Source organism: Callithrix jacchus, chromosome 14 (assembly GCF_049354715.1).
Source record: "Callithrix jacchus isolate 240 chromosome 14, calJac240_pri, whole genome shotgun sequence".
Taxonomy (NCBI): domain Eukaryota; kingdom Metazoa; phylum Chordata; class Mammalia; order Primates; family Cebidae; genus Callithrix; species Callithrix jacchus.
The window spans coordinates 110,501,716-110,511,268 of NC_133515.1; the positions used below are offsets into that span (position 1 = coordinate 110,501,716).

General features: G+C 42.5%; 1 pseudogene; it reads left to right on the forward strand.

Annotated features, from left to right (window-relative positions):
- The first annotated feature begins 353 nt into the window (after positions 1-353).
- Positions 354-2,130, forward strand: LOC118147185 (nucleophosmin-like; annotated as a pseudogene).
- Positions 2,131-9,553: the final 7,423 nt, after the last annotated feature.

Genomic DNA, 9,553 nt, shown 5'->3' on the forward strand with positions numbered 1-9,553 from the left:
GGGACACTCAGAATGCACCGGCCAGCATAGGTAGAATTATCCAAAAGCTGATTTCTCCCCTGGAGAGCCCAGTTCCTTGCCAGCACACTTTCTTTTGGTTGGGTGAAGCTAGGAAGGTCTCCCAGAAGGCTTTTTGAGCTCTTTGTGCTAATTAGATCTCTGGCAAAGTCACACCACTAGGGGCTCTCGGCCAGATCTCTGGTTGGCAAGATTGTGTGACACTATGGGAGTTTACCTGCTCTTTAAAATAGAAGGACCCCTGGGGTCATTCTGTCTTATGCTGCTGTTCTCTTGAACACTTGTCCTTCATCTCTGTTTGCCTTCTCCCACTCCTAAGTGCGTGCCACCACCTCATGGAAGATTTGATGGACATGGACATGAACCTCCTCAGGCCCCAGAACTATCTTTTCCGTTGTGAACTAAAGGCCGACAAAGATTATCACTATAAGGCAGATAATGATGAAAATGAGCACCAGTTATCACTACGAAAGTCGGTTTAGGGGCTTGTGCAAAGGATGAATGCTCATTGTTGAGGCAGAGGCAGTAAATTACGAAGGCAGTCCAATTAAAGTAACACTGGCAACTTTGAAAATCTCTGTACAGCCAATAGTTTCCCTTAGGGGTTTTGAAATAACATCACCAGTTGTTTTCACTGATTTGCATTAGAGAAATGCAAATCAAAACCACATTGAGATACTATCTCACTCCAGTTAGAATGGCGATCATTAAAAAATCTGGAAACAACAGATGCTGGAGAGGATGTGGAGAAATAGGAACACTCTTACACTGTTGTTGGCAGTGTAAATTAGTTCAACCATTGTGGAAGACAGTGTGGAGATTCCTCAAGGACCTAGAAATAGAAATTCCATTTGACCCAGCAATCCCATTACTGGGTATATATTGCTTGGTTTTAGGTATGTGTGAAATGTTATGATAGGACATAGAAGTAGTGGTCAGACACGGAGATGTGGGAAGACTAAAATACACATTGGAAACAAAACTCAGTATTTTAAAACACCAAAGGGTTACAAATCTTTCTATTATAAGGACACATGCACACGAATGTTCATTGCAGCACTGTTTACAATAGCAAAGACCTGGAACCAACCCAAATGCCCACTGATGACAGACTGGACAGAGAAAATGTGGCACATATAACCATGGAATACCATGCAGCCATAAAAAACGATGAGTTCGTGTCCTTTGTAGGGACATAGATGAACCTGGAAACCATCATTCTCAGCAAACTGACACAAGAACAAAAAATCAAACACTGCATGTTCTCACTCACAGGAGGGTGTTGAACAATGAGAACACGTGGACAAAGGGAGGGGAGCATCACACACTGGGGTCTGTAGTGGGGGAACTAAGGGAGGGAGAGTGGGGGGTGGAGAACTGGGGAGGTATAACATGGGGAGAAATGTCAGATATAGGTGATAGGGAGGAAAGCAGCAAACCACATTTCAATGTATGTACCCATGCACCAATCTTGCATGCTCTTCATATGTACCCCAAAACCTAAAATGCAATAAACTATATATTTTTTTTTAAAACTAAAAAAATAAAATAAAATCACCAGTTGTTTTACCATGGACGTGTGCTTCAGGGCCAGTGCATATTAGTCGAGAGCACTTAGTAGCTGTGGAGGAAGAGGCAGAGTCAGGAGATGAAGTGGAAGAGGTTGTGATACTATTCAGTATATCTGGAAAGCAATCTGCCGCTGGAGATGGTAGCAAGTTTCCACAGAAAAAGTGAACCTTGCTGCTGATGAAGATGATGATGAAGATGATGACGATGACGAAGATGATGAGGAAACTGAAGAAAAAGTGCCAGTGAAGACACTCTAGCCAAAAGTGCACGGAAGTCAATTCAGAATGGCAAAGACCCAAAGCCATCAACGCCAAGATCAAAAGGACAAGAATCCTTCAAAAACAGGAAAAAAAAATTTCTAAAACACCAAAAGGACCTAATTCTATGAAAGACATTAAAGCAAAAATGCAAGCAAGTCTAGAAAAAGGTGGTTCTCTTCCCAAAGTGGAAGCCAAATTCGTGAATTATGTGAAGAATTGCTTCCAGATGGCTGACCAGGAGGCTATTCAAGATCTCTAGCAGTGGAGGAAGTCTCTTTAAGAAAATAATTTATGGCTCAAGCCTGTAATCCCAGAACTTTGGGAGGCTGGGGCAGGCGGATCACAAGGTCAAGAGATCGAGACCATCCTGGCCAACATGGTGAAACCTCGTCTCTACTAAAAATACAAAAAATAGCCTGGCATGGTGGCATGTGCCTGTAATTCCAGCTACTCGGGAGGCTGAGGCAGAAGAATCGCTTGAACCCAGGAGGTGGAGGTTGCAGTGAGCCGAGATGGCACCACTGCACTCCAGCCTGGCAACAGAGAAACACTCCCTCTTAAAAAAAAAAAAAAAAAAAAAAAGTCCATCTTATTTCTTTTCTGCAACAGTTGATATCTGGCTGTTCCTTTTATAATGCGGAGTGAGAACTTTCCCTACAGTGTTTGATAAATGTTGTCCAGGTTCCACTGCCAAGAATGTGTTGTCCAAAATGCCAGTTTAGTTTTTAAAGATGGAACTCCACCCTTTGCTTGGTTTTAGGTGTGTATGGAATGTGACGATAGGACATAGTAGTAGCGGTCGGACACGGAGACGGTGGGGAGACTAAAATACACACTGGAAACAAAACTCAGTATTTTAATAAAGTTAAAAAATGGAAGGATCATCCCATCTTTTATTCATTAGAAGTGAGCATGTAAGCATTATCCCAGAGATTTCTTTGTATGGATTTCCAGAAATCATCCCCTAGCTCAGTCTTGTGAGATCTCTTATCTCAATTATGCCTCCATCGCTGTGCCCTCTGGGGTTTTGTTGTTGAACTGAGGAAGGTCACAGAGACCATGAACTTTTCTCTAGACAGCCAATGTCGTGAACCACCAGCGGAGGAGCAGCATACCGTTTGTGAAGTATTTTGATCTGAAAGTCAGGAAACTTGAATTGCAATCCCATCTCTGCCATGAACCAGTGTCTTGACCTTGCACATTTAAACAACTTTTACCTCAATGTTTCTCCCTAAAATTGAAGTTGTTGTCATACTGACCTCATAGGGTTATGGAAAAGATAAACCGACGATACCATTGTTACCTTATGCTCATAGCATGCCAGCGCTGGTGATCCTTAGCAGAGGGGATTGCTAAGAATTATTCTCTTAGAGGTCAAGAGTACAAGCTTGCGTGTGGGACTGCTCATGTTCAAGCCCAGCTCTCGCACGTACCATGAGATCTTAAGTAAGTTAGTTAATTTCCCTGTGCCTCAGTTTCTTCACCTGTTAAAGAGCTAATTTCATAAGGTTTTCAAATATAAATGATTGTAAGTTCAAAACTTAAGGCTGTGTGTGGATTAAGTGGTCTTATGTGTATATTACTGTATCCCCTAATGCTATGCAATGAGGCTTGCAATTGACTATTTCAAACCTGTTTTTCCTCACTACCCACATGTATCTTCCTCCTGGGCAGCAGAACATGTCCATGTTGTGACTGACTTCTGGCTCTGCAGGTTCGTATTGGGTGTTGATGCTATGGGTGGTAGGGGTGTTCCTGGAGGCACTCCACCCCTGAACAGCTGGCAACAGCATGACTGCAACCACATAAATATTTCCAACTTGAGCCAAACTAACTGTGTCTCCATGGTTGACAATCAACAAATACCATGCACAATAAAATCATACAGTATTATACTGGAGTTTCAGGAATATATGTAAAGAAGGAAAAGGTACGACAGGCAGGGGAAATCAGGAATCACAGTTGGAATGCAGTGAAGGAGGGGGAGCTGAAGATGGATGCAATATTAAATGCAGGGCTTATGAGAGGTCTCATTAAGAAAGCAAGATTTGGCTAGGTGCATTGGCTTATGGCTGAAATCGCAGCATTTTGAAAAGCTGAGGCAGGCAGATCAGTTGATCCCAAGAGTTTGAGACCAGCCTGGGAAATATAGAAAAAAAAAACGATCTCTACAAAAAAATACACAAATCAGCCGGTTATGGCACACCGGCAGTCCCAGCAACTTGGCTGAGGTGGGAGGATCCCCTGAGCCCTGTAGGTGAAGGCTGCAGTGAGCAGAGACAACGCCACTCACTGCATTCCAGCCTGGGAGACAGAGTGAGACTTTGTCTCAGGAAGAAGAGTAAAAAAAACAGTGAGATCTGTGTAAAGACTTGCTAATAGTGAGAAAATTAACAAAGCAGATTATCTTAGGAAAGAGATTCCCAAGAAAATGAGCAAAAACCCCACAAAAAACTAATGGCAGATACCCAAAGGGACGCATGTCTGCTATTCAAGGACCAAGAATAAGGGTCAATGAGGTTGGAATACAGTGAGGGAGGTGGAGGGTGATAGGAAGGGGTGTACAGAAGAGGGAGCCAGGGGAAGGAGAAGCAGGAAAACCAAGTAATGCCTTCTGACCTTACTAATTGATTCTTTCTCAGAGTAAAATGGAACCATTACATTGTTTTGAGCAGAGTAAAGACTCACTTTAATTTAATGTTTAAAGAGGGTTATAGCAGTTACCTGGAGTAAATATACCGGACTGCTACAGCAATCCAGGTAAAAGAAGATGATGGTTTCAAGCACTATGGACAGACAAGGGGAAATGCAAAAAGTAATGCCAAGTGACCAGAGACGCAAATTAAGCAGATCCAACGGGATGAGCTCAGAGACTAGACACCGAGTAAACAAAACAGAAGAGTCAAGGACTCTATTAAGATGCTTTGCCAGAGAAATGAAAATGATCGAGTTGGTATCCACGGAGATGAAGAGGTCTGGGATGGAGCAGCTTAGTGGGAAAAGATCCGTCTAATCTAGGACTTGAGTTTCAGAGACCTGCTAAACAGCTAAGCAAAGATGTGAACAGGCATTTGGATATTTGAGTATGGAATGTGGGAGCGAGGTCTGAGCCTGTGACTTAAATCTGAGAGTGGTTATCATGTAAATGTTGTTTAAAATCAAGTGACTGGATGAAGTCATCAAGGAAATTAGTACTACATAAATAAAGAAATACCTTTCCATTACAAGGCTTCTAAATAGAACTAAATCTGTGAGAAGTGTTAAATATCACAGTCTTCAATTTATCATCCGAAAGTCAGTACATATCCTTGTCAATCTATAATTGCCAAACGAATTGCAAGTGATAAGAAAGCTATTTAACTCCGTATATTCTCCCGAATCACTTTCATAGACCATGACTCAAAAGTATGCGCTGACTGTCACCAAGAGTGATATAAGCAGTGGTGTTACAGGGAAAACTCACTTCTGGGAATTGTATCTATTTATTACCCATTTCCACAAGAGAAATCCTGGTTTAGTACTTTCTCTCTGAATCCTCAGAAAGACAGATATAACTTGTCTTTCCAAACACCTGATATTTTTGGTTTTGATGCAATAGTGAGAAATGCGTATTTCTTGAGTTTCCTTTCTGTGGCTACTGTTGAATTAATAGGGGAGAGTGGTTAAATGCCAATAATCTGGAGGTAGACCGTCTGGTTTCCTGTCCCACTCTGTCACTAACTCACTGTGGTATATTGGGAAGTTACTTAACTTGCCCTTTCCTTAGTTTTCTCATTTGTAAAATGAGGACAATAGCATTAGCTACTAGATCTGGGAAAGGATAAAATTGACTATTTTATCCAAGACATGTATAATACCTACTTAACATACATTAAGCCCTATGTAGATTTTAGCTATAATTATTGGCAGAACTGCTATTAACAGGCAATATGTATGCAGATCTGACTGTGTGCCAGGCATCATTTTAAGAGATGATCTCATTTAGCTTCTACCTCATAAACTGCACATCCTGACTGCTGCTACCCTGTGAATGGTGTACACAGAAAAGGGGGAAGTCATCATTTTCTGTAGCCCGAACTTCCTGTTACACAGTCTCTGTGTCTTTCCCTATTTGACATTAGTTGTTTATTCTTCAGCAGCTGTTTAGTCTTATTAATGAAAAAATTTCACACATGTCTTCAAACGTGAAGGTAAAAAAATATAAGCATTGTTTTAAAGCTCCAAAAGTTGTCCAAATTATGTATAACTGCTCTTTAGAACATTACACATTTTGTGCTACATCATTGAAAGACAATGTACCAGAACATGAGAAGCAAAGGACTCAGCATCAGGACTTGTGGGTCCTACTGGCAGTTTGGGCACTAATTCCCGGGTAATTTACTTCTAGACGTTTAAACCCCCTAGATCGCTGCTACTCCAAGTGTCAGTCTGTCAGACATAAGAATCGAGTGCAGTTGTGCTCAAGGAAATCAACACAGTGCACCAAAGCGCTGTTTTCCGGAAAAAGTGTGAGCCGAAAGAAACGTGCTTAGGAATGTGATAGACTCACACGTGGTTAGCTCCTGCTCTCTCAGCAGGGGGATGTTCGCACCTGTGGGTGCCGCAGCAGCAGTGTGTCTGTGGACGGCCGTTCTAGCAGCACCACTCCAGAACTTTAAGGACCATCCTCTGCAACACGACAGGGAGGGCCGTTTTGCTGGGGGACTCAGTGATTTATATTTGTAACAATCTGTGAAAATCCTTGATTGCCAGTGTAATACCGAGAGAAAAACTAAGTCAAGTGGAATTCATAGGCCTCGCTTGACTACCTCTATATGAGAAAAATGATACCCACATCAGTTATCCTCCAGCATCAAAGCCACTGTTTGCACCCACTTCTCAGTCTTACCCTAAGGGAATGCTCCTTTCCTGGAGGAGAGGAACAGCTGCACAGCTCCTCGGACTTCATGGTCACCAGCGGCTTGTCACTGAAGGAAGCGTTCTCTAACTCTGCATAGTCCTGCATGTGCCCTTGGTACTTAGTCTTACTTACAAGACGTTTGTTCTACTTTTCTCCTCCTTGAAAAAGAAACTCATTCAAGTGGTCACTTGATACAGCAGCTGGAAGTCTTTAGGAAGGAGTATTGGGGTTCATGAAGAAGAAGGAGGAGGCATGCCTTGTCTTTATGGAATTGTTTGGACTGAATCACACCAGCAACTCTGGTTGACAAGTACTACACCAAGCCTGCCCTACATGCCTTTAGAGCCAACGTTTTTTAATCAAGAAGACCCACGGAATGGGAAGTGCATACCAATGCACTGCATGACAGACAGTCCAGCAGCTCCAATCTCCAGCCACCGCCTTCGGCTGTGCATAGCATGGAGAACACCCAGGGCCACATGCTCTCCACCAGCCCAGGAGGAGCTGCAGCTGCAGTAGTTTGGGTCAGATTCTGTTGTACAGCTTGAGAGAAATGGAAGAAAATTAGAAGGGAAAATTACATAAGTTTCCACTGAGCTGGTAGACTCATTTGACATATACTCATTTAAACCAAAGGTGCAGCACATTCACATAGTTCTAGAATAAATGTGAATATTTGTTACACGAGTGGGCACCTAAATTCCATGCACAAGGCAAGAAGGGAGGATCTGAATTGTTGGCATCTTCACTGTCACTGTGGACTTTTTCTCAGAACAATTCATTTTCCTTGTCGCTCTGTTTCATCTGACTAAGGTGCTTGCTCAAGCTCTGTCCGCATGAGTTTGTGCTGTCCCACTACAGTCCTTATTACATAAATTCCCACTTAGGTATGTCTTCATACCTTAGGGGAGAGGAGTCAACGTTTATTGAGCACTTGCTATCCGCCTGGTTTTGAATGGGATGCTTGTCAACCACGAATTCCTCAGAAGCTTGCAGCAACCATAGAGATAGCTAAAATTATTCTTGTTTCATACCTGATCTATTTTGTTCAAAAGATAACTACAAATATACACTTCTAGAAGTGAAACGATTATTATTTCTACTGGATGTTGGCCATCGCACCAGTTGATTTCTGTCTATTTCAGGAAGACATATTCACCCACAGGTGGGCCTTCATGGTCACAATGATTTGAATTAGTGTGTCTCATTTCTTATTGTTGTCCAAAACACAGCCAATAGCCATGGTTATGACGACCTATGTTGCCTTACATATTAACTTCCCCTGCATAATTTTTTTCTTTTTTCTTTTTTGAGACAGAGTTTCACTCTTGTTACCCAGGCTGGAGTGCAATGGCATGATCTCAGCTCACCACAACCTCCACCTCCTGGGTTCAGGCAATTCTCCTGCCTCAGCCTCCCAAGTAGCTGGGATTACCAGCCTGCATCACCATGCCTAGCTATTTTTTGTACTTTTAGTAGAGACGAGGTTTCACCATGCTGACCAGGATGGTCTCGATCTCTTGACCTTGTGATCCACCCCCCCCCCCACCTCCGCCTCCGCCTCCCAAAGTGCTGGGATTATAGGCGTGAGCCACTGCGCCCGGCCTAATTTTTTTCTTAATGGTCATTAGCAGCAGCTGGTATGAAACAATACCTGCCAATGTCTACTTAGCACAGAAACAAAAACCTTAGGTGTGTGATTTATCCAAAGTTAGCACACATACCACGATGGTTGTATTGATGGAAGACATCCTGGCGCAGGGCCTAAGGAGACTGATGTTTATAGCTGGGGCTGTGTCCCAGGGAGACCCACATAATTGGTTTCTAAAACATCCATACTGCGGGAAGAGAGTTGCCAGGGAAATCTAATCCCTTTTCCACCTCCCCTGCAACCTGGGAACATTAACAAGGAAGTGGAGCCGAGGAGGAATCCTGGGGCACCTGTTGAGGCCGAGTGGCAAAGGAAAGGGGCAGCTAATTGAGTTTGAGGTCTAATTGCGCTCAGGCTCTAGGGCTTTCAGCTGTTGTTAGTTTGGATGCCAATTAAGATCTTATTTCCTCTTTCATAAGAGAAGCCTTCTGAGGAAATGGAGGTTTTATTTCTTTTCGAGGTGGCATGTCTCCCTTATTGACCCTTTGTTTTATTGGGAGCCACTAAATACACTGCTGGCTGAAAGGGAATTAGGCTCAATCCTACACATGAGTGAAGTAAGACAACATTCCGTCTGTAGAGCTGCAATCTACCTGTTAGGCCTAAAACAAGACAACACAAATGGGAAGGGAAATGAGCATGAAAAAATGCAGGATGAGTATTAAACCTAGAGAACATAGGATAAGAGAAGACATTCACGTAATATTTTATTGTTTCCAAAGAAAACGCAGGATGAGTATTAAACCTAGAGAACGTAGGATAAGAGAAGACTCTCTGGAGGTTTGGGGTTTTGTTTTGTTTATTGCTTGTTTGTCCAATACTGTGTTTGAGAGGAGTCAGGGATAGGGGCTGCAGTGGTTAGTTAGGCTCTTATCTAGTCTAAACAGCTGTTTTTGACAATCTGGGGAAAGACATTTTCTGAAAGAAGGAACATCTCACTGCCACTAATAAGAACGATGTATGAAAGTTCAATAAAGCCACTACATGTTTTATAAAGGTAGTAGTCTCCCTTTGAGTTTTTATGTTACAAATATTTTTATTGCACTTAGTTTTTTAAATGCATTTGGTGAGGGTAAGGTTATATTTTCTGGTCCAGTCTGGATAGTTCTTGTTTCTTTCATTATAATGCGAGTTTCAGTCTTCTCACCGCGT